The 24517-nt window shown below is 53.0% G+C and overlaps 1 long non-coding RNA gene across 1 annotated transcript in view; it reads right to left on the reverse strand.

The window, feature by feature from the left end:
• LOC121281740 overlaps positions 1-23529 on the reverse strand; it is a 180350-nt gene extending 156821 nt beyond the window's left edge. The window contains exon 1 of the long non-coding RNA XR_005943920.1: positions 23324-23529. This is a non-coding gene — a long non-coding RNA (uncharacterized LOC121281740). The remainder of the gene's footprint in view (positions 1-23323) is intronic.
• Between the last annotated feature and the right edge of the window lie 988 nt (positions 23530-24517).

Here is a 24517-nt window from a genome sequence, read left to right on the forward strand (position 1 = left end):
CCTCTCTCTGGCACTCTCTCCCTCTCTCTCTCTCTCTGGCACTCTCTCCCTCTCTCTCTCTCTCTGGCACTCTCGCCCTCTCTCTCCCTTTCTCTGGCACTCTCTCCCTCTCTCTGGCACTCTCTCCATCTCTCTCTCTCTCTGGCACTCTCTCCCTCTCTCTCTCTCTTTGGCACTATCCCCCTCCATCTCTCTCTGGAACTCTCTCTCTCTCTGGAACTCTCTCCCTCTCTCTCTCTCTGCCACTCTCTCCCTCTCTCTCTCTCTGGCACTCTCTCCCTCTCTCTCTCTCTGGCACTCTCTCACACTCTCTCTCTCTGGCACTCTCTCACACTCTCTCTCTCTGGCACTCTCTCACACTCTCTCTCTCTGGCACTCTCTTCCTCTCCCACTCTCTCTGGTACTCTCTCCCTCTCCCTCGCTCTCTGGCACTATCTCCCTCTCCCTCGCTCTCTGGCACTATCTCCCTCTCCCTCGCTCTCTGGTACTCTCTCCCTCTCCCTCGCTCTCTGGTACTCTCTCCCTCTCCCTCGCTCTCTGGCACCCTCTCCCTCTCACTCTCTCTCTGGCACTCTCTCCCTCTCTCTCTCTCTCTGGCACTCTCTCCCTCTCTCTCTCTCTTTGGCACTCTCTCCCTCTCTCTCTCTCTCTCTGGCACTCTCTCCCTCTCTCTGGCACTCTCTCCCCCTCTCTCTCTGGCACTCTCTCCCTCTCCTCTGGCACTCTCTCTCTCTCTCTCTGGCACTCTCTCCCTCTCTCTCTGGCACTCTCTCCCTCTCTCTCTGGCACTCTCTCGATCTCTCTCTGGCACTCTCTCGATCTCTCTCTGGCACTCTCACGCTCTCTCTCTGGCACTCTCTCGCTCTACTTCTCTCTCTCTCTCTGGCACTTTCTCCCTCTCCCTCTCTATCTCACTCTCTCCCTGTGGCACTCTCTCCCACTCTCTCTCTCTCTCTCCCTCTCTGGCACTCTCTCTCTCTCTCTCTGGGACTATCTCTCTCCCTCTGGGACTCCCTCCCTCTCTCTCTCCCTCTGGCACTCTCTACCTCTCTTTCTCTCCCTCTGGCACTCTCTCCCACTCTCTCTCTCTGGCACACTCTCCCTCTCTCTCTCTTTGGCACTCTGACCCTCTCCTTCTCTCTCTCACTCTCTCCCTCTCTCTCTGTGGCGCTCTCTCCCTCTCTCCCTCTCTCCCTCTCTGGCACTCTCTCTCTCTCTCTTTCTGGGACTATCTCTCTCTCTCTGGCACTCTCTCCATCTCTCTCCCTCTGGCACTCTCTCCATCTCTCTCTCTCTGGCACTCTCTTCCTCCATCTCTCTTTCGCACTCTCTCCCTCTCTCTCTCTCTCTGCCACTCTCTCGCTCTCCTTCTCTCTTTCTCTGGGACTCTCTCCCTCTCTCTCTCTCTGGCACTCTCTCCCTCTCTCTGGCACTCTCTCCCTCTCTCTCTCTCTATCTGGCACTCTATCCCTCTCTCTGGCACTCTCGCCCTCTCCCTCTCACTCCCTGGCACTCTCTCCCTTTCTCTCTCTCTGGCACTCTCTCCCTCTCTCTCTCTCTCTGGCACTCTCTCGCTCTCCTTCTCTCTCTCTGGCACTCTCTCCCTCTCTCTCTCTCTGGCACTCTCTCCCTCTCTCTGGCACTCTCTCCCTCCCTCTCTCTCTATCTGGCACTCTATCCCTCTCAATGGCACTCTCTCCCTCTCCCTCTCACTCCCTGGCACTATCTCCCCCTCTCTCTCTCTGGCACTCTCTCCCTCTCTCTCTTTCTCTTTGGCACTCTCTCCCTCTCTCTCTCTCTCTTTGGCACTCTCTCCCTCTCTCTCTCTATGGTACTCTCTCCCTCTCCCTCTCTCTCTGGCACACTCTCCCTCTCCCTCTCTCTCTGGCACTCTCTCCCTCTCCCTCTCTCTCTGGCACTCTCTCCCTCTCTCTCTCTCTCTGGCACTCTCTCCCTCTCTCTCTCTCTGGCACTCTCTCCCTCTCTCTCTCTCTCACGCTCTCTCTCTGGCACTCTCTCGCTCTCTCTCTGGCACTCTCTCGCTCTCCTTCTCTCTCTCTCTCTCTGGCACTTTCTCCCTCTCCCTCTCTCTCTCACTCTCTCCCTGTGGCACTCTCTCCCACTCTCTCTCTCTCTCCCTCTCTGGCACTCTCTCTCTCTCTCTCTCTGGGACTATCTCTCTCCCTCTGGGACTCCCTCCCTCTCTCTCTCCCTCTGGCACTCTCTACCTCTCTTTCTCTCCCTCTGGCACTCTCTCCCACTCTCTCTCTCTGGCACACTCTCCCTCTCTCTCTCTTTGGCACTCTGACCCTCTCCTTCTCTCTCTCACTCTCTCCCTCTCTCTCTGTGGCGCTCTCTCCCTCTCTCCCTCTCTCTCTCTCTGGCACTCTCTCTCTCTCTCTCTCTGGGACTATCTCTCTCTCTCTGGCACTCTCTCCATCTCTCTCCCTCTGGCACTCTCTCCATCTCTCTCTCTCTGGCACTCTCTTCCTCCATCTCTCTTTCGCACTCTCTCCCTCTCTCTCTCTCTCTGCCACTCTCTCGCTCTCCTCTCTCTCTCTGGGACTCTCTCCCTCTCTCTCTCTCTCTGGCACTCTCTCCCACTCTCTGGCACTCTCTCCCTCTCTCTGCCACTCTCTCCCTCTCTCTCTCTCTATCTGGCACTCTATCCCTCTCTCTGGCACTCTCGCCCTCTCCCTCTCACTCCCTGGCACTCTCTCCCTTTCTCTCTCTCTGGCACTCTCTCCCTCTCTCTCTCTCTCTTTGGCAATCTCTCCCTCTCCCTCCATCTCTCTTTCGCACTCTCTCCCTCTCTCCCTCTCTCTGGCACTCTCTCCCTCTCCCTGGCACTCTCTCCCTCTCTCTCTGTGGCACTCTCTCCCTCTCTCTCTGTGGCACTCTCTCCCTCTCTCTCTCTCTCTGGCACTCTCTCCCTCTCTCTCTCTCTCTGGCACTCTTTCCCTCTCTCCCTCTCTCATTGGCACTCTCGCCCTCTCTCTCCCTTTCTCTGGCACTCTCTCCCTCTCTCTCTCTCTCTGGCACTCTCTCCCTCTCTCTGTCTCTCTGGCACTCTCTACCTCTCTCTCTCTCTGGCACTCTCTCCCTCTCTCTCTCTCTCTGGCACTCTCTCCCTCTCTCTCTCTCTCTCTCTGGCACTCTCTCCCTCTCTCTCTCTCTCAGGCACTCTCTCCCTCTCTCTCTGGCACTCTCTCCCTCTCTCTCTGGCACTCTCTCCCTCTCTCTCTAGCACTTTCTCTCCCTCTCTCTCTGGCACTCTCTCGCTCTCCTTCTCTCTCTCTCTCTCTGGCACTCTCTCCCTCTCCCTCTCTCTGGCACTCTCTCCCTCTCTCTCTGTGGCACTCTCTCCCTCTCTCTCTCTCTCTCTGGCACTCTCTCCCTCTCTCTCTCTCTCTGGCACTCTCTCCTTCTCCCTCTCTCTCTGGCACTCTCTCCCTCTCCCTCGCTCTCTGGCACTCTCTCCCTCTCCCTCTCTCTCTCCCTCTCCCTCTCTCTCTGGCACTCTCTCCCTCTCTCTCTCTCTCTGGCACTCTCTCCCTCTCTCTCCCTCTCTGGCACTCTCTCCCTCTCTCTCCCTCTCTGGCACTCTCTCCCTCTCTCTCTCTCTCTCTGGAAATCCCTCTCCCTCTCTCTCTGGCACTCCCTCACTCTCTCTCTCTCTGCCACTCACTCTCTCCTTCTCCCTCTGCCACTCACTCTCAACCGCTTTCTCTGCACTCAGGCTCTCTCTCTCTCTCTCACCCACTCACTCTCTCTCTCTCTCTCACTGGCACCTCTCTCCCTCACTCTCTCTCTCTCTGGCACTCTCTCTCTCTCTCTCTCTCTGTCACTCACTCTCTCCTCTCTCTGCCACTCACTCTCCCCGCTTTCTCTGCACTCAGGCTCCCTCTCTCTCTCACTCTCTCTCTCTCTCTCTCTGGCACTCTCTCCCTCACTCTCTCTCTCACTGGCACTCTCTCCCTCTCTCTCTCTCTGGCACTCTTTCCACCTCTCTCGCTCTGGCACTCTCTCCGTCTCTCTATCTCACTTTCTGGATCTCTCTCCCTCTTTGTCACTTTCTGGCACTCTTTCCCTCTCTCGCTGGCACTCTCTCCCTCTCTCTCTCTCTCTCTGGCACTCCCTCACTCTCTCTCTCTCTCTGGCACTCCCTCCCTCTCTCTCTCTCTCTGGCACTCCCTCCCTCTCTCTCTCTCTGGCACTCTCTCCCTCTCTCTCTCTCTCTGGAACCCTCTCCCTCTCTCTCACTTTCTGGCACTCTCTCCCTCTCTCTCTCTCTGTATGGCACTCTCTCCCCCTCTCTCTCTGGCACTCTCTCCCTCTCTCTGGCACTCTCTCCCTCTCTCTGCACTCTCTCCCTCTCTCTGGCACTCTCCTCCCTCTCTCTGGCACTCTCCTCTCCTCTCCCTCTCTCTCTCACTGGCACTCTCTCTCTCTCTGGCACTCTCTCGCTCTCTCTCTCTGGCACTCTCTCGCTCTCCCTCGCTCTCTGGCACTCTCTCCCTCTCTCTCTCTCTCTGGCACTCTCTCCCTCTCTCTGGCACTCTCTCCCTCTCTCTCTCTATCTGGCACTCTATCCCTCTCTCTGGCACTCTCTCCCTCTCCCTCGCACACCCTGGCACTATCTCCCTCTCTCTCTCTCTGGCACTCTCTCCCTCTCTCTCTTTCTCTTTGGCACTCTCTCCCTCTCTCTCTCTCTCTTTGGCACTCTCTCCCTCTCTCTCTCTATGGCACTCTCTCCCTCTCCCTCTCTCTCTGGCACACTCTCCCTCTCCCTCTCTCTCTGGCACTCTCTCCCTCTCCCTCTCTCTCTGGCACTCTCTCCCTCTCTCTCTCTCTCTGGCACTCTCTCCCTCTCTCTCTCTCTGGCACTCTCTCCCTCTCTCTCTCTCTCTGGCACTCTCTCCCTCTCCCTCTCTCTCTGGCACCCTCTCCCTCTCTCTCGCTCTCTGGCACTCTCTGCCTCTCTCTCTCTGGCACTCTCTGCCTCTCTCTCTCTCTCGCTGGCAATCCCTACCTCTCTCTCTCTCTCTGGCAATCCCTACCTCTCTCTCTCTCTCATTCTCTCTCTGGCTATCTCTCCCTATCTCTCTCTCTGGCTATCTCTCCCTATCTCTCTCTCTCTGACACTCTCTCTCTCTCTATCTCCCCCTCTCTCTCTCTGGCACTCTCTCTCCCTCTCTCTCTCTCTGGCACTCTCCCTCCCTCTCTCTCTCTGGCATTCTCTGCCTCTCTCTCTCTCCATGCCTCTCTCTCACTCTGCCTCTCTCTCCCTCTCTGGCACTCTCTCCCTCTCTCTCCCTCTCTGGCACTCTCTCCCTCTCTCTCTCTCTGGAAATCCCTCTCCCTCTCTCTCTGGTACTCTCTCCCACTCACTCTCTCTGGCACTCTCTCACTCTGCTCTCTTTCTGGCACTCTCTCCCTCTCTCTCTCTCTCTGGCACTCTCTGCCTCTCTCTCTCTCTCTCTGGCACTCGCTCCCTCTCTCTCTGGCACTCTCTCGCTCTCCTTCTCTCTCTCTCTCTGACACTCTCTCCCTCTTCCTCTCTTTCTCTCTGGCACTCACTCCCTCTCTCCCTGGCACTCTCTCCCTCTCTCTCTCTCTGGCACTCTCTCCCTCTCTCTCTCGGTGGCACTCTCACTTTCTCTCTCTGTGGCACTCTGTCCCTCTCTCTGTGCAAATCCCTCTCCCTCTCTCTCTGGCACTCTCTCACTCTACTCTCTCTCTGGCACTCTCTCACTCTGCTCTCTCTCTGGCACTCTCTGCCTCTCTCTCTCTCGCTGGCACTCTCTGCCTCTCTCTCTCTCTCTATGGCACCCCCTCCCTCTCTCGCTCTTTCTCTGGCACTTTTTTCCTCTCTCGCTCTCTCTGGCACTCTCTCCCCCGTCTCTCCCTCTCTGGCACTCTCTCCCTCTCTATCCCTCTCTGGCACTCTCTCCCTCTCTCTCCCTCTCTGGCACTCTCTCCCTCTCTCTCCCTCTCTGGCACTCTCTCCCTCTCTCTCCCTCTCTGGCACTCTCTCCCTCTCTCTCTCCCCCTCTCTGACACTCTCTCCCTCTCTCTCTCTCTCTCAGGCACTCTCTCCCTCTCTCTCTGGCACTCTCTCCCTCTCTCTCTGGCACTCTCTCCCTCTCTCTCTCACATTCTATCCCTCTCTCTCTCTCTCTGGCACTCCCTCCCTCTCTCTCTCTCTCTCTCTCTGGCACTCTCTCCCTCTCACTCTCTCTCTTAGGCACTCTCTCCCTCTCTCTCTTTGGCACTCTCTCCCTCTCTCTCTCTCTCTAGCACTCTCTCCCTCTCTCTCTCTCTCTGGCACTCTCTCCTTCTCCCTCTCTCTCTGGCACTCTCTCCCTCTCCCTCGCTCTCTGGCACTCTCTCCCTCTCCCTCTCTCTCTCCCTCTCCCTCTCTCTCTGGCACTCTCTCCCTCTCTCTCTCTCTCTGGCACTCTCTCCCTCTCTCTCCCTCTCTGGCACTCTCTCCCTCTCTCTCCCTCTCTGGCACTCTCTCCCTCTCTCTCTCTCTCTCTGGAAATCCCTCTCCCTCTCTCTCTGGCACTCCCTCACTCTCTCTCTCTCTGCCACTCACTCTCTCCTTCTCCCTCTGCCACTCACTCTCAACCGCTTTCTCTGCACTCAGGCTCTCTCTCTCTCTCTCACCCACTCACTCTCTCTCTCTCTCTCACTGGCACTCTCTCCCTCACTCTCTCTCTCTCTGGCACTCTCTCTCTCTCTCTCTCTCTGTCACTCACTCTCTCCTCTCTCTGCCACTCACTCTCCCCGCTTTCTCTGCACTCAGGCTCCCTCTCTCTCTCACTCTCTCTCTCTCTCTCTCTGGCACTCTCTCCCTCACTCTCTCTCTCACTGGCACTCTCTCCCTCTCTCTCTCTCTGGCACTCTTTCCATCTCTCTCGCTCTGGCACTCTCTCCGTCTCTCTATCTCACTTTCTGGATCTCTCTCCCTCTTTGTCACTTTCTGGCACTCTTTCCCTCTCTCGCTGGCACTCTCTCCCTCTCTCTCTCTCTCTCTCTGGCACTCCCTCACTCTCTCTCTCTCTCTGGCACTCCCTCCCTCTCTCTCTCTCTCTGGCACTCCCTCCCTCTCTCTCTCTCTGGCACTTTCTCCCTCTCTCTCTCTCTCTGGAACCCTCTCCCTCTCTCTCACTTTCTGGCACTCTCTCCCTCTCTCTCTCTCTGTATGGCACTCTCTCCCCCTCTCTCTCTGGCACTCTCTCCCTCTCTGGCACTCTCTCCCTCTCTCTGGCACTCTCTCCCTCTCTCTGGCACTCTCTCCCTCTCTCTGGCACTCTCTCCCTCTCCCTCTCTCTCTCACTGGCACTCTCTCTCTCTCTTGCACTCTTGCCCTCTCTCTCTCTCTTTCTGGCACTCTCTCTCCCCCTCTCTCTCTCTGGCACTCTCTCCCTCTCTCACTTTTTGGCACTCTTTCCCTCTCTCTCTGGCACTCTCCCTCTCTCTCCCTCTCTCTGGCACTCTCTCCCTCTCTCTCTGGCACTCTCTCCCTCTCTCTCTCTCTCTGGCACTCTATCCCGCTCTCCCTCTGGCACTCTCTCCCTCTCTCTCTCTCTCTGGCACTCTCTCCCTCTCCCTCTCTCTCTGGCACTCTCTCCCTCTCCCTCTCTCTCTTGCACTCACTCCCTCTCCCTCTCCCTCTCTCTCTGGCACTCTCTCCCTCTCCCTCTCTCTCTGGCACTCTCTCCCTCTCCCTCTCTCTCTGGCAATCTCTCCCTCTCCCTCTCTCTCTGGCACTCTCTCCCTCTCCCTCTCTCTCTGGCACTCACTCCCTCTCCCTCTCCCTCTCTCTCTGGCACTCTCTCCCTCTCCCTCTCTCTCTGGCACTCTCTCTCTCGCTCTCTCTCTGGCAATCCCTACCTCTCTCTCTCTCTCTGGCAATCCCTACCTCTCTCTCTCTCTCTGGCAATCCCTACCTCTCTCTCTCTCTCATTCTCTCTCTGGCTATCTCTCCCTATCTCTCTCTCTGGCTATCTCTCCCTATCTCTCTCTCTCTGACACTCTCTCTCTCTCTATCTCCCCCTCTCTCTCTCTGGCACTCTCTCCCTCTCTCTCTCACTGGCACTCTCTCCCTCTCTCTCTCACTGGCACTCTTACCCTCTCTCCCGCTCTCTCTCTGGCACTCTCTCCCTCTCTCTCCCTCTCTCTCTGGCACTCTCTCCCCCTCTATCTCTCTCTCTCTCTATCTCTCTCTGGCACTCTCTCCCCCCCTCTCTCTCTCTCTGGCACTCTCCTTCTCTCTCTCTCTGGCACTCTCTCCCTCTCTCTCTCTGGCACTCTCTCCCTCTCTCTCTCTCTGCCACTCACTCTCTCCTTCTCTCTCTGCCACTCACTCTCTCCCGCATTCTCTGCACACAGGCTCTCTCTCTCTCTCTGGCACTCTCTCCCTCACTCTCTCTCTCACTGGCACTCTCTCCGTCTCTCTCTCTCTGGCACTCTTTCCATCTCTCTCTCTCTGGCACTCTTTCCATCTCTCTCTCTCTGGCACTCTCTCCGTCTCTCTCTCTATCTCACTTTCTGGATCTCTCTCCCTCTTTGTCACTTTCTGGCACTCTCTCCCTCTCTCGCTGGCACTCTCTCCCTCTCTCTCTCTCTGGCACTCCCTCACACTCTCACTCTCTCTGGCACTCTCTCCCTCTCTCTCTCTCTCTCTCTGGCACTCTCTCCCTCTCTCTCTCTCTCTGGCACTCTCTCCCTCTCTCTCTCTCTGGCACTCTCTCCATCTCTCTCTCTCTGGCACTCTCTCCCTCTCTCTCTCTCTCTGGCACTCTCTCCCTCTCTCTCTCTCTCTGGCACTCTCTCCCTCTCTCTCTCTCTGTACGGCACTCTCTCCCTCTCTCTCACTTTCTGGCACTCTCTCCCCCTCTCTCTCTGGCACTTTCTCCCTCTCTCTGGCACTCTCTCCCTCTCCCTCTCTCTCTCACTGGCACTCTCTCTCTCTCTTGCACTCTTTCCCTCTCTCTCTCTCTCTCTGGCACTCTCTCTCCCTCTCTCTCACTTTTTGGCACTCTCTCCCTCTCTCTCTGGCACTCTCCCTCTCTCTCCCTCTCTCTGGCACTCTCTCCCTCTCTCTCTGGCACTCTATCCCCCTCTCTCTCTGGCACTCTCTCCCTCTCTCTCTCTGGCACTCTCTCCCTCTCTCTCTCTGGCACTCTCTCCCTCTCTCTCTCTGGCACTCTCTCCCTCTCTCTCTGGCACTCTATCCCCCTCTCTCTGGCACTCTATCCCCCTCTCTCTCTGGCACTCTATCCCCCTCTCTCTCTGGCACTCTCTCCCTCTCTCTCTCTCTCTCTGGCACTCTCTCCCTCTCTCTCTCTCTCTCTGGCACTCTCTCCCTCTCTCTCTCTCTCTGGCACTCTCTCCCTCTCCCTCTCTCTCTGGCACTCTCTCCCACTCCCTCTCTCTCTGGCACTCTCTCCCTCTCTCTCTCTCTCTGGCACTCTCTCCCTCTCCCTCTCTCTCTGGCACTCTCTCCCTCTCCCTCTCTCTCTGGCACTCTCCCCCTCTCCCTCTCTCTCTGGCACTCTCCCCCTCTCCCTCTCTCTCTGGCACTCTCTCCCTCTCTCTCTCTCTGGCACTCTCTCCCTCTCTCTCTCTCTCTCTCTGGCACTCTCTCCCTCTCCCTCTCTCTCTGGCACTCTCTCCCTCCCTCTCTCTCTCTGGCACTCTCTCCCTCCCTCTCTCTCTCTCTCTCTCTCACACTGGCACTCTCTCCCCCTCTCTCTCTCTCTCTCTGGCACTCTCTCCCTCTCTCTCTCTCTCACACTGGCACTCTCTCCCCCTCTCTCTCTCTCACTCTGGCACTCTCTCTCTCTCTCTGGCACTCTCTCCTTCTCTCTCTCTCTCTGGCACTCTCTCCCTCTCTCTCTCTCTGGCACTCTCTCCCTCTCTCTCTCTCTCACTCTGGCACTCTCTCCCTCTCTCTCTCAGGCACTCTCTCCATCTCTCTCTCACTCTGGCACACTCTCCCTCTCTCTCTCACTCTGGCACTCTCTCACTCTCTCTCTCTCTGGCAATCTCTACCTCTCTCTCTCTCTCTCTCTCTGGCTATCTCTGCCTATCTCTCTCTCTCTCTCTCTGGCTATCTCTCCCTATCTCTCTCTCTCTCTGACACTCTCTCCCTCTATCTCCCTCTCTCTCTCTGGCACTCTCTCCCTCTCTCTCTGACTGGCACTCCCTCCCTCTCTCTCTCTCTGGCACTCTTACCCTCTCTCTCTCTCTCCCTCTCTGGCACTCTCTCCCTCTCTCTCTCTGGCACTCTCTCCCTCTCTCTCTCTGGCACTCTCTCCCTCTTTCGCTGGCACTCTCTCCCTCTTTCGCTGGCACTCTCTCCCTCTCTCTCTCTCTGCCACTCACTCTCTCCCGCTTTCTCTGCACTCAGGCTCTCTCTCTCTCTCTCACCCACTCTCTCTCTTTCTCACTGGCACTCTCTCCCTCACTCTCTCCCTCTCTCTGTCTGTGGCACTCTTTCCCTCTCTCTCTCTCTCTAGCACTCTCACCCTCTCTCTCTCTGGCACTCTCTCCCTCTCTCTCTCTCTCTGGCACTCTCTCCCAACTCTCTCTTGCTCTCTCTCTCTCTCTCTCTCTCTCTGGCACTCCCTATCTCTCTGGTAGTCTCTCCCTCTGGCATCCTCTCCCTCTTCCTCTCTCTGGCACTCTCTCTTTCTCTCTCTGAATCTCTCTCCCTCTCTCTCTTCTCTCTGGCAATCTCTCCCCCTCTCTCTCAGGCACACTCTCCCTCTCTCTCTCTCTGGCACTCTCTCCCTCTCTCTCTCGCTCTCTCTTTGGCACTCTCTCCCTCTCTCTCTCTCTCTCTGGCACTCTCTCCCTCTCTCTCTGGCACTCTCTCCCTTTCGCTCTCTTTCTCTCTGGCACTCTCTCCCTCTCTCTCTCTCTCTCTCTGGCACTCTCTCTCTCCCTCTCTCTCTGGCACTCTCTCCCTCTCTCTCTCTCTGGCACTCTCTCCCTCTCTGTCCCTCTCTCTCTGGCACTCTCTCCCCCTCTATCTCTCTCTCTCTATCTCTCTCTGGCACTCTCTCCCCCCCCCCCTCTCTCTCTCTCTCTGGCACTCTCTCCCTCACACTCTCTCTCTGGCACTCTCTCCCTCTCTCTCTCCCTCTGTCTGTCTGTGGCACTCTTTCCCTCTCTCTCTCTCTCTAGCACTCTCACCCTCTCTCTCTCTGGCACTCTCTCCCTCTCTCTCTCTCTCCCTCTCTGCCACTCACTCTCTCCCGCTTTCTCTGCACTCAGGCTCTCTCTCTCTCTCTCACCCACTCTCTCTCTTTCTCACTGGCACTCTCTCCCTCACTCTCTCCCTCTCTCTGTCTGTGGCACTCTTTCCCTCTCTCTCTCTCTCTAGCACTCTCACCCTCTATCTCTCTCTGGCACTCTCTCCCTCTCTCTCTCTCTCTCTCTCTGGCACTCTCTCCCAACTCTCTCTTGCTCTCTCTCTCTCTCTCTCTCTCTGGCACTCCCTATCTCTCTGGTAGTCTCTCCCTCTGGCATCCTCTCCCTCTTCCTCTCTCTGGCACTCTCTCTTTCTCTCTCTGAATCTCTCTCCCTCTCTCTCTTCTCTCTGGAAATCTCTCCCCCTCTCTCTCAGGCACACTCTCCCTCTCTCTCTCTCTGGCACTCTCTCCCTCTCTCTCTCGCTCTCTCTTTGGCACTCTCTCCCTCTCTCTCTCTCTCTGGCACTCTCTCCCTCTCTCTCTGGCACTCTCTCCCTTTCGCTCTCTCTCTCTCTGGCACTCTTTCCCTCGCTCTCTCTGGCACTCTCTCTCCCCCTCTCTCTCTCTCTCTCTGGCACTCTCTCCCTCACTCTCTCTCTCACTGGCACTCTCTCCCTCTCTCTCTCTCTGGCACTCTTTCCATCTCTCTCGCTCTGGCACTCTCTCCGTCTCTCTATCTCACTTTCTGGATCTCTCTCCCTCTTTGTCACTTTCTGGCACTCTTTCCCTCTCTCGCTGGCACTCTCTCCCTCTCTCTCTCTCTCTCTCTGGCACTCCCTCACTCTCTCTCTCTCTCTGGCACTCCCTCCCTCTCTCTCTCTCTCTGGCACTCCCTCCCTCTCTCTCTCTCTGGCACTTTCTCCCTCTCTCTCTCTCTCTGGAACCCTCTCCCTCTCTCTCACTTTCTGGCACTCTCTCCCTCTCTCTCTCTCTGTATGGCACTCTCTCCCCCTCTCTCTCTGGCACTCTCTCCCTCTCTCTGGCACTCTCTCCCTCTCTCTGGCACTCTCTCCCTCTCTCTGGCACTCTCTCCCTCTCCCTCTCTCTCTCACTGGCACTCTCTCTCTCTCTTGCACTCTTGCCCTCTCTCTCTCTCTTTCTGGCACTCTCTCTCCCCCTCTCTCTCTCTGGCACTCTCTCCCCCTCTCACTTTTTGGCACTCTTTCCCTCTCTCTCTGGCACTCTCCCTCTCTCTCCCTCTCTCTGGCACTCTCTCCCTCTCTCTCTGGCACTCTCTCCCTCTCTCTCTCTCTCTGGCACTCTATCCCGCTCTCCCTCTGGCACTCTCTCCCTCTCTCTCTCTCTCTGGCACTCTCTCCCTCTCCCTCTCTCTCTGGCACTCTCTCCCTCTCCCTCTCTCTCTTGCACTCACTCCCTCTCCCTCTCCCTCTCTCTCTGGCACTCTCTCCCTCTCCCTCTCTCTCTGGCACTCTCTCCCTCTCCCTCTCTCTCTGGCAATCTCTCCCTCTCCCTCTCTCTCTGGCACTCTCTCCCTCTCCCTCTCTCTCTTGCACTCACTCCCTCTCCCTCTCCCTCTCTCTCTGGCACTCTCTCCCTCTCCCTCTCTCTCTGGCACTCTCTCTTTCGCTCTCTCTCTGGCAATCCCTACCTCTCTCTCTCTCTCTGGCAATCCCTACCTCTCTCTCTCTCTCATTCTCTCTCTGGCTATCTCTCCCTATCTCTCTCTCTGGCTATCTCTCCCTATCTCTCTCTCTCTGACACTCTCTCTCTCTCTATCTCCCCCTCTCTCTCTCTGGCACTCTCTCCCTCTCTCTCTCACTGGCACTCTCTCCCTCTCTCTCTCTCTGGCACTCTTACCCTCTCTCCCGCTCTCTCTCTGGCACTCTCTCCCTCTCTCTCCCTCTCTCTCTGGCACTCTCTCCCCCTCTATCTCTCTCTCTCTCTATCTCTCTCTGGCACTCTCTCCCCCCCTCTCTCTCTCTCTCTCTGGCACTCTCCTTCTCTCTCTCTCTGGCACTCTCTCCCTCTCTCTCTCTGGCACTCTCTCCCTCTCTCTCTCTCTGCCACTCACTCTCTCCTTCTCTCTCTGCCACTCACTCTCTCCCGCATTCTCTGCACACAGGCTCTCTCTCTCTCTCTGGCACTCTCTCCCTCACTCTCTCTCTCACTGGCACTCTCTCCGTCTCTCTCTCTCTGGCACTCTTTCCATCTCTCTCTCTCTGGCACTCTTTCCATCTCTCTCTCTCTGGCACTCTCTCCGTCTCTCTCTCTATCTCACTTTCTGGATCTCTCTCCCTCTTTGTCACTTTCTGGCACTCTCTCCCTCTCTCGCTGGCACTCTCTCCCTCTCTCTCTCTCTGGCACTCCCTCACACTCTCACTCTCTCTGGCACTCGCTCCCTCTCTCTCTCTCTCTCTCTGGCACTCTCTCCCTCTCTCTCTCTCTCTGGCACTCTCTCCCTCTCTCTCTCTCTGGCACTCTCTCCCTCTCTCTCTCTCTGGCACTCTCTCCCTCTCTCTCTCTCTCTGGCACTCTCTCCCTCTCTCTCCCTTTCTGGCACTCTCTCCCTCTCTCTCTCTCTGTACGGCACTCTCTCCCTCTCTCTCACTTTCTGGCACTCTCTCCCCCTCTCTCTCTGGCACTTTCTCCCTCTCTCTGGCACTCTCTCCCTCTCCCTCTCTCTCTCACTGGCACTCTCTCTCTCTCTTGCACTCTTTCCCTCTCTCTCTCTCTCTCTGGCACTCTCTCTCCCTCTCTCTCACTTTTTGGCACTCTCTCCCTCTCTCTCTGGCACTCTCCCTCTCTCTCCCTCTCTCTGGCACTCTCTCCCTCTCTCTCTGGCACTCTATCCCCCTCTCTCTCTGGCACTCTATCCCCCTCTCTCTCTGGCACTCTCTCCCTCTCTCTCTCTGGCACTCTCTCCCTCTCTCTCTCTGGCACTCTATCCCCCTCTCTCTGGCACTCTATCCCCCTCTCTCTGGCACTCTATCCCCCTCTCTCTCTGGCACTCTATCCCCCTCTCTCTCTGGCACTCTATCCCCCTCTCTCTCTGGCACTCTCTCCCTCTCTCTCTCTCTCTCTGGCACTCTCTCCCTCTCTCTCTCTCTCTCTCTCTCTCTGGCTCTCTCCCCCTCTCTGTCTCTCTCTCTGGCACTCTCTCTCCCCCTCTCCCTCTCTCTCTGGCACTCTCTCCCTCTTTCTCTCTCTCTGGCACTCTCTCCCTCTCTCTCTCCCTCTGGCACTCTCTCCCTCTCTCTCTCCCTCTGGCACTCTCTCCCTCTCTCTCTCCCTCTGGCACTCTCTCCCTCTCTCTCTCCCTCTCTCTCTCTGGCACTCTCTCCCTCTCCCTGGCACTCTCTCCCTTTCTACCTCTCTCTGGCACTGTCTCTATCTCTCTCTCTCTGGCACTCCCTCTCCCTCTCTCTCTCTCCCTGGCACTCTCTCCCTCTCCTTCTCTCCCTCTCTCTGGCACTCTCTCCCTCTCCCTCTCTCTCTCTGGCACTCTCTCCCTCTCTCTCTCTCTCTCTCTCTCTGGCACTCTCTCTCCCTCTCTCTCTCTCTCTCTGGCACTGTCTCCGTCTCTCTCTCTCTCTCTCTCTGGCACTCTCTCCCCATCTATCTCTCTCTGGAACTCCCTCCCTCTCTCTCCCTCTGGTACTCCCGCCCTCTTTCTCCCTCTGGCACTCTCTCCCTCTCTATCCCTCTGGCACTCTCTCCCTCTCTCTCTCTGGCACTCTCTCTCTCTCTCTCTGGCACTCTCTCTCTCTCTCTCTGGCACTCTCTCTCTCTCTCTCTGGCACTCTCTCTCTCTCTCTCTCTCTGGCACTCCCTCTCTCTCTCTCTGGCACTCTCTCCCTCTCTCTCTCTCTCTGGCACTCCCTCACTCTCTCTCTCTCTGGCACTTTCTCCCTCTCTCTCTGGCACTCTCTCCCTCTCTCTCTCTCTGCCACTCACTCTCTCCTTCTCTCTCTGCCACTCACTCTCTCCCCTTTCTCTGCACTCAGGCTCTCTCTCTCTCTCTCTCTCTCTCTCTCACTGGCACTCTCTCCCTCACACTCTCTCTCACTGGCACTCTCTCCCTCTCTCTCTCTGGCACTCTTTCCATCTCTCTCTCTCTCTGGCACTCTCTCCCTCTCTCTCTCTCTCTCTCTCTCACTTTCTGGACCTCTCTCCCTCTTTCTCACTTTCTGGCACTCTCTCCCTCTCTCTCTGTCAATCTCTCCCTCTCTCTCTCTCTGGCACTCCCTCCCTCTCTCTCTCTCTCTATCTGGCACTCCCTCCCTCTCTCTCTCTCTATCTGGCACTCTCTCCCTCTCTCTCTCTGGCACTCTCTCCCCCCCCTCTCTCTCTCTGGCACTCTCTCCCTCCCTCTCTCTCTCTGGCACTCTCTCCCTCCCTCTCTCTCTCTGGCACTCTCTCCCTCTCTCTCTCTCCCTGGCACTCTCTCCCTCTCACTCTCTCTGGCACTCTCTCCCTCTCTCTCTCTCTCTCTGGCACTCTCTCACTCTCTCTCTCTCCCTGGCACTCTCTCCCTCTCTCTCTCTCTGGCACTCTCTCCCTCTCTCCCTCTCTCTCTGGCACTCTCTCCCTCTCCCTCTCTCTCTGGCACTCTCTCCCTCTCCCTCTCTCTCTGGCACTCTCTCCCTCTCCCTCTCTCTCTGGCACTCTCTCCGTCTCCCTCACTCTCTGGCACTCTCTCCGTCTCCCTCACTCTCTGGCACTCTCTCCATCTCTCTCTCTCTCTCTGGCACTCTCTCCCTCTCTCACTCTCTCTCCCCCCCTCTCTCTCTCTCTGGCACTCTCTCCCTCTTTCTCTCTCTCTGGCACTCTCTCCCTCTGGCACTCTCTCCCTCTCTCTCTCCCTCTGGCACTCTCTCCCTCTCTCTCTCTCTCTCTCTCTCTGGCACTCTCTCCCTCTCTCTCTCTCTCTCTCTCTCTGTGGCACTCTCTCCCTCTCTCTCTCCCTCTGGCATTCTCTCCCTCTCTCTCTCTCTCTCTGGCACTCTCCCCCCCTCTCTCTCTCTCTCTGTGGCACTCTCTCCCCCTCTCTCTCTCTCTCTCTGGCACTCTCTCCCTCTCTCTTTCTCTCTCTCTCTCTGGCACTCTCTCCCTCTCTCTCTCACTGGCACTCTCTCCCACTCTATCTCTCTCACTGGCACTCTTTCCCTCTCTCTCTCTCTGGCACTCTTTCCCTCTCTCTCTCTCTGGCACTCTTTCCCTCTCTCTCTCTCTCTGGCACTCTCTCTCCCCTTCTCTCTCTCTCTGGCACTCTCTCCCCCTCTCTCTCTCTTTCTGAAACTCTCTCCCTCTCTCTCACTTTCTGGCACTCTCTCCCTCTCTCTCTCTCTCTCTGGCACTCTCTCCCTCTCTCTGGCACTCTCTCCCTCTCGCTCTCTCTGGCACTCTCTCCATCTCTCTCTCTCTCTCTGGCACTCTCTCACTCTGTCTCTCTCTCTCTGGCACTCTCTCCCTCTCTCTCTCTGGCACTCTCTCCCTCTCTCTCTCTGGCACTCTCTCCCTCTCTCTCTCTGGCACTCTCTCTCTCTCCCTCTCTCTCTGGCTCTCTCTCTCTCTCCCTCTCTCTCTGGCTCTCTCTCTGGCTCTCTCTCCCTCTCTCTCTCTCTGGTACTCACTCTCTCTTTGGCACTCTTGGGCATCCCTCTGTCTCTCTCTCTGTGACACAGAAGTTAAGTTGTGATCCTACCATTAAGAATTTTCTTGTGTTTCAGAAAGTCTGGACAAGCTCATACAGAGTAGCTTAGGTTGAGGAGAAAAGCACTTACTTAGGGAGTTGGTGGCCTTCAGCTTGTCTTCAGTTGCCCGGGCTCTAAATAGTGGATTCCATCCCTAAACCTCTTTTCTTCTCTCTCACCCGTTAAGGTAATCCTTAAAATCAATGCCTTTGAGCAGGTCATTAGTCACCTGTCCTAATATCTATTTCTTTGGCTCAGTGTCAAATTTTGACTGGTTATGCACTTGAGAAATGTTTTCGCAGAATCACACAGTGCAGAAGAGGCCCTTCGGCCCATCGAGTCTGCACTGACACATGAGAAACACCTGACCTACCTACCTAATCCCATTTACCAGCACTTGGCCCAGAGCCTTGAATGTTATGACGTGTCAAATCCTCATCCAGGTACTTTTTAAAGGATGTGAGGTAACCCACCTCCACCACCCTCCCAGGCAGCGCATTCCAGACCGTCACCACCCTCTGGGTAAAAAAGTTTTTCCAACCATCCCCCCTAAACCTCCTGCCCCTCACCTTGAACTTATGCCCCCTCGTGAATGACCCTTCAACTAAAGGGAACAGCTGCTCCCTGTCCATGCCCCTCATCATCGTGTACACTTTGATTAGGTTGCCCCTCAGTCTTCTCTGCTCCAACAAAACCAACCCAAGTCTATCCAACCTCTCTTCATAACTTAAACGTTTCATCTCAGGCAACATCCTGGTGAATCTCCTGTGGCCTCACCAAGGTTCTATACAACTCCAACATCACCTCTCTACTTTTGTAATCTATGCCTTGATTGACAAAGGCAAGTGTCCCATATGCCTTTTTCACCACCCCACTAACCTGCCCCTCCGCCTTCAGAGATCTATGGACACACACGCCAAGGTCCCTTTGTTTCTCAGAACTTCCTAGTGTCATGACGTTCATTGAATACTTCCTTGTCAAATTACTCCTTCCAAAAGTCTATCACCTCGCACTTTTCAGGGTTAAATTCCAGCTGCCACTTATCTGCCCATTTGACCATCCCATCTATATCTACCTGTAGCCCAAGACATTCAACCTCACTGTTAACCATCTGGCCAATCTTTGTGTCATCTGCAAACTTACTAATCCTACCCCCCACATAGTCATCTATGTCATTTATATAAATGACGAATAATAGGGGACAGAGCACACATCCCTGTGGTATGCCATTGGACACTGGTTTCCAGTCACTAAAGCAGCCTTCTGTTATCACCCTCTGTCTCCTACAACTAAGCCAATTTTGAATCCACCTTATCAAATTAACCTGTATCCCATGTGCATTTGCTTTCTTTATAAGTCTCCTATGTGGGGCCTTGTCAAAGGCTTTGCTGAAATCCATATAAACTACCTCAACTACACTACCCTCATCTACACACCTGGTCACTACCCTCATCTACACACCTGGTCACCTCCTCAAAAAATTCAATCAAATTTGTTAGGCATGACCTCCCTCTGACAAAGCCATGCTGACTATCCCTGATCAAACCTTGCCTCTCCAAGTAGAGGTAGATTCTCTCCTTCAGAATTTTCTCCAATAGTTTCCCTGCCACTGACGTGAGACTCACTGATCTGTACTTCTCTGGCTTATCTCTACAATCCTTCTTAAACAGCGGAACCACATTAGCTGTTCTCCAGTCCTCTGGCACCTCTCCCGTGGCTAGAGAGGAATTAAAAATTTGGGTCAGAGCCCCTGTGATCTCCTCCCTTGCCTCCCTCAGCAGTCTGGGACACAAATCATCTGGACCTGGGGATTTATCCACTTTTAAGCCTGCCAACACCCCCAATACATTGTCACTCCCTATATCAATTTACTCAAGAACCTTGCAATCTCTCTCCCCGAGTCTCATACCTTCATCCTCTTTCTCTTGGCTGAAGATAGATGTGAAGTATTCATTCAACACTTTAGCGATGCCCTCTGGTTCCACTCATAGATTGCCCTCTTGGTCCCTAATGAGCCCTACCTTTCCCTGGTTATTCTCTTCCCAGTGATATACTTACAGAATATTTTGGGATTTTCCTGACTTTTACCAGCCTGAGTTTTCTCATATCCCCTCATTGCTCTCCGAATTCCTTTTTTTACTCCACCCTGCACTATCTGTACTCCACTAATGCCTCTGCTGATTTGCTTTCCTTGTACCTGCTAAAAGCCTCTCTTTTCCTTCTCATCGTAACCTGAATATCTCTGGTCATCCATGGTTCTCTGGGCTTGTTACTCCTTCCTATCACCCTAGGGGAAATATGTTGATTCTGGACCCTCCCCATTTCCTTTTAGATCGCACCCGCCCCCACCCCCCCCCCACCCCCCAACCCCCTCCCTCCAGCTCGTCTGTAGACTTCCCCACAAGTAGCTGTTCCCAGTCCATCTTGGCTAGATCCTGCCTTATTTTACTCAAATCCACTCTCCCCCAATCCAAAGTTTTTTTTTGCAATTTGTCTAATTCTTTGTCCTTAACAAGCTTAAATTGTACCACATTGTGGTCGCTATCTCTAAAATCCTCTCCCACCATCACCTCAGCCACCTGTCTGGCTTCACTCCCCAGAATTAGGTCTAGTACTGCACCGTCCCTTGTTGGACCCCCTACATATTGACCTAAAAAGTTCTCCTGTACACATTTCAAGAAATCCACTCCATCCAAGCCCTTAACACTATGTCTATCCCAATTAATGTTGGGAAAGTTGAAATCACCTAATATAATTACCCTATTGTTATTGTTTTTACACACCTCCACAAATTGTGCACACATTTGGTCCTCAATTTCCTGCTGACTATCTGGGGATCTATAATAAACTCCTAACAATGTGGCTTTTTTATTCTTAAGCTCTACCCACAAAGCTTCATTCGATGCCCCCTCCAAGATATCATCTCTCCTTACTGCAGTAACTGACTCCTTAACTAATAATGCAATGCCTCCTCCTCTTTTACCCCCTCCCCTATCTCGCCTGAAGATTCTATATACCGGAATACTGAGCTGCCAATCCTGCCCCTCCCTCAACCACGTCTCTGTGATGGCTACTATATCATAATTCCACGTGTCAATCCTCACCCTTAACTTATCCGTTTTACCTGTAACACTCCTGGCATTAAAGTAGAGGCCATCCAGCCTTGCCTTAGTCCCTTGAAACTTAATGCAACTGTACTCCCTCTGACTTGATTGTTTTACTGTATTATATATCCCTATTTTGTTAACATTCTGTGTCCCCTGCCCATGCCAAAGTAGTTTAAACTCCTCCCAACAGCAATATCAAACCCGCCCGCAAGGAGGTTAGTCCCACTCTGGTTCAGATGTCGATCATCCTGCGTGTACAGGTCCCACCTTCCCCAGAAATGGTCCCAGTGATCCAGGAGTGTAAAACCCTTCCTCCTGCACCAACTTTTAAGCCACGTATTCATCTGCGCTATTCTCCTATTTGTCTTCACTAGCATGTGGCAGTGGGACTAGTCCAGAGATTACTCCACGAGAGGTCCTACTTTTCAGTCTACTGCCAAACTCCCTGAATTCTTGATGCAAGACCTCATCCCTCTTTTTACCTATGATATTGGTATCAACATGTCCCATGACCTCTGCCTTATTACTCTCCCCCCTCAAGATGCTCTGCAGCTGTTCAGTGACATCCTGGACCTTGGCACCAGGGAGGCAACACACCATCCTGGAGTCACGTTGATGGCCACAGTAGCGCCTATCTGTTCCCCTGACTATAGAATCCCCTATTACTATTGCTTTTTCTCTCTTTCTGTACAGACAGGCTGCTTGTGGTTCCAGAAGCTTTGCTCTGTTTGCACTCCCTAGAGGAACCAGCACCCTCATCAGCCTCAAAAATGAAATACAGATTTGCGAGTGTGATCCCAAGGGACTCCTGAACTACCTGCCTATTTCTCTTGGACTGCCTGATCACCCATTCCCTTCCTTCCTCAAGTCCCTTCAGCTGTGGTGTGACCACCTCTCTAAACATACTATCCACGATGCTCTCAGACTCGTGGATGCTCCACTGTGTCCCCAGCCGCCATTCCAGTTCTGAAACCTGAGCTTCCAGGAGCTGCAGCTGGACATACTTCCTGAACACATGCTGGTCCCGGGCACTGGAAATATTCCCGGCATCCCACATGGAGCACAAGGAGCACACCACAGCTTTGAGCTCTCCTGCCATGACTTATCCCTTTAAATTAAACCTTTTAAGTGAATTACTCGAGGGCCCTTCTTTCCTGATCCTTGCTACTATGGAATATACAACTATAAACCAGAAAAAAGACCTTAAACTATAAGCGATAAAAGTACTAAATACTTACCCGGCCTTACCCACTACTTACCAGTCATTTCTCTCCCTTTTAGCCTCTACTGCTGCAGCAGGGTAAGACCACTCCCTGAAGATTTAAGAAATTGGATAGCAAAGAACAAATGCAAATAGCACCTATTCCCCTCTGCACTGAATTCCTACTGTGCACCAAACTGCCAATACCCACACTCAGTCTGGCTGTGTCTCACTCAGGATGAAGTCTCTCCCCTGCTCGTCTGCAAGCTCACTGAGTTTTACTCTGTTTAAAATGTAATCTAAATAAATGTTGGTGTTGATGATGCAAAATTAACTAGCTGTGCTTTAAAATTGTTCCTTGACTCAGGAAAATCCTATTTCAGTGTGTGTATGTGTATCTGTGTGTGTGTATTTTTGTGTGTATTTGTGTGTTGGTGCCCATGTATTTGTGTGTTTGCACATGTATTTGTGTGGGTGTGAGAATGTGTGTGTGGATTTGTGTGTGTGTGAGAGAGTGTGTGTATTTGTGTGTGTGTATTTGTGTGTGCACGTGTGTGTGCATTTGTATGTGCGTGTGTGTGTGCAAGGGGTCTGCCTGTATTTGTGTGCACGTGTGTGTATGTGTATTTGTATGTGTGTGTGTGTGTGTGTGTGTGCAAGGGGTGTGTGCAAGGGTCCTGCCTCATGCCATTATTTAACCTACTGGCCAGTAAAAGGAGCATTTGGAATCACTGGGAAAGCAGCTGGTGATGTTGACAAGGAGACTATCAAGCACAAACATTGTGACAAGGGGAACTCTTTTCTTCTCCGCCGATGCTGCCAGACCTGCTGAGTTTTTCCAGGTAATTCTGTTTTTGTTTTTGTTTTGGATTTCCAGCATCCACAGTTTTTTTGTTTTTATCTCTGTGACAAGGGGAATGTTTGGATGATCATGGTTGGGTCGGGGAGTGGGGGGGTGGGGAGGAGAGAAGGAGGAATGAGAGGAGTGAGAAAGGGACTGAAAAAGGGGAGAGGAGGAACAGCTAGGGGTGGCACAGGGGAAGGAGAAGTAGGTGAGGGAGAAGGCAGCAGAAGAGAAGTGAGGAAGGGCTTGATAAGAGCTTGTGTCCTTAACAACTCTTGACTACCTAACCAAGGGTGGGTACAGTCACTGACTGAAGGACTGAAACCAGTGAATGCATTTAACCCCTCATTTTCCTATAGTTATTTTACTAAGACTCAGTAACTGTGAACTGCTGCCTAGGGAGTGGGCTTGTACTGATGAAATTCATTCAAAAAAGCAGAATGTCTCCTCTCCAGAGTGTGAGGCACTGAAACTGTGAAGTTCTCCTTTGGGTTGAAGATATTGTATTTGCTCAGACAAAACACTGAGCTGCTTCTTTCACAGGCTGGATTAATTCACATTCTGGATTACAATATGATGAAGAAAAAAATGAGGTCTCCCCCGTCACGCACCCGCCTTCATGGTTCTAACATTTGCTTTAACAGCAACAAGCTTTCCTTCTGAAATGGATCAACATTAATTCGAATACTTTGCAGCATACCATCCGGCTCCTCTTGAAAGTAAAAACTCAATAGTGACTTCATAAATCTCTGTCCTCTGCTGCAGGGCAGAGAATAAACTGAGCTGGTAACTCTGGGAGAGACTAGAAAAAAATCCGGACTTCTATTCGAATGTTTGAAATATTGCTTTTACTAAACTGAGTTTTATAAACAGATACAACACAGAAAAATGTTATTCTGAATATTATTTCGCAATAGCTGGCAACCCATACTTAATCGCCCTTCTTCCAAACTGTTTTTAACACCATCAGATCAGATCACAGTAGGAATAGCAAAGGTCCCCGGGGCTTCAAAGGCATGGAAAACGTTTATTGCGTTCGGTAAACAAATTTGTTTTTGCCCGCACCCCACCCCCATTCTTTTCTTTTTTAATGGAAGATCAGAAAAGAAATATTTTGAAATCTGCTCACTTTATCGTAAAATAATGCTAGAATATAATTTTACAGCACGAATGCTCAGATTTTTCTATAATTAACAAATTGAATTGTTATTACAGTTGGGATCTCCTGTCAATTGCCCTGTCCTTACCTGAGCTGATAGACAGGTGTGTAAATGCTGCTTCTTCTCTGTCTCTCTCTCTCTGACTCTCTGCTGCTCCCCACTCTCCTTTTTATCCCAGACTCTGCAGCTCAACCAACCCGAAACGGGATGCTCCCTGCTCATAGGGCGGTGCTCAGAAATTTTTGCTCCGATTGGATATCAGGCATGTCAATCACTGCATCCTGCTCCCTGCCGGCTGTTATGCTGGAGTCAGTGTTTCTGCTAAAGTTGTCATTCCTGAGAATGTGCAGTTAAGTGTAAGGAAGTCCAGCCCAGGGGTTTCTATTTAAATACAAGCTTGTTTTTTTAGACCAATTTCATACAATATCTAAAAACATCTGAAAAACCTGAGTCCAGTTTATTTCCTTTGCTCTGCAGAGATCCTAGTGAGGATTTGATCCTTTGTGGAGATTGCCATCTGGTGGATGCAACTCAAATTTAGGAAACCAGTCAGCCCGCCTCTCATTTTCTCCCTCTTTCTCTCACTATCCTCCCCTCCTCTCCTGACAGCACTGATTCTCATTGCAAGGACCATCTTTGGTTGCAGCTAGATGTTCTCTAACATCTGAGTAATGCTGTACTCCTCACAGTTCGTAGGAGCTAAATTTTATCTCCTTATCTCACCTCAGCATTCACTGTGGAGTCTGAATGAGACAGGCCAGACAGCGAGAACGAACCATTCCTAATTTTATATGATTTTTTTTGTGACTGTGTCTTTAACTTAATAAAATATCCCAAAGTGCTTCACAGTGTTATCGAAAATTTGACAGCCACTTACATAAATTTAGGGCAGATGACCAAAAGCTTAGTCAAAGAGTTAGGTTTAAAACCTTAAAGAAGGAGAGAGTGAGGGAGAGAGCTGCAGAGGGTTAGAGCTTGGTAACTGAAGGCACGGTTGCCAAAGGTGGAGTGACTAAATCAGGAATATGGAAGAGGGCAGAATTAGAGGAACAAAGACATCTCGGATGATTAGAGGAGATTACAGAGATGGGGAGGAGACGAGGCTGTAGGGGGATTTGAAAACAAGGTTTGTAATTTTAAAAGTCGGCCATTGTCTGGCCAGGATCTGATATAGGCCTGCAAGTACAGGGCTGATGAGTGAATAGGATACTGCGAGTTAGGATATAGGTGAGAAAGATTTGGATGAGCTAAAGTTTATGGAGGATGGAAGAATAGAGGCTG

Source organism: Carcharodon carcharias, chromosome 9 (genome assembly GCF_017639515.1).
Source record: "Carcharodon carcharias isolate sCarCar2 chromosome 9, sCarCar2.pri, whole genome shotgun sequence".
Taxonomy (NCBI): domain Eukaryota; kingdom Metazoa; phylum Chordata; class Chondrichthyes; order Lamniformes; family Lamnidae; genus Carcharodon; species Carcharodon carcharias.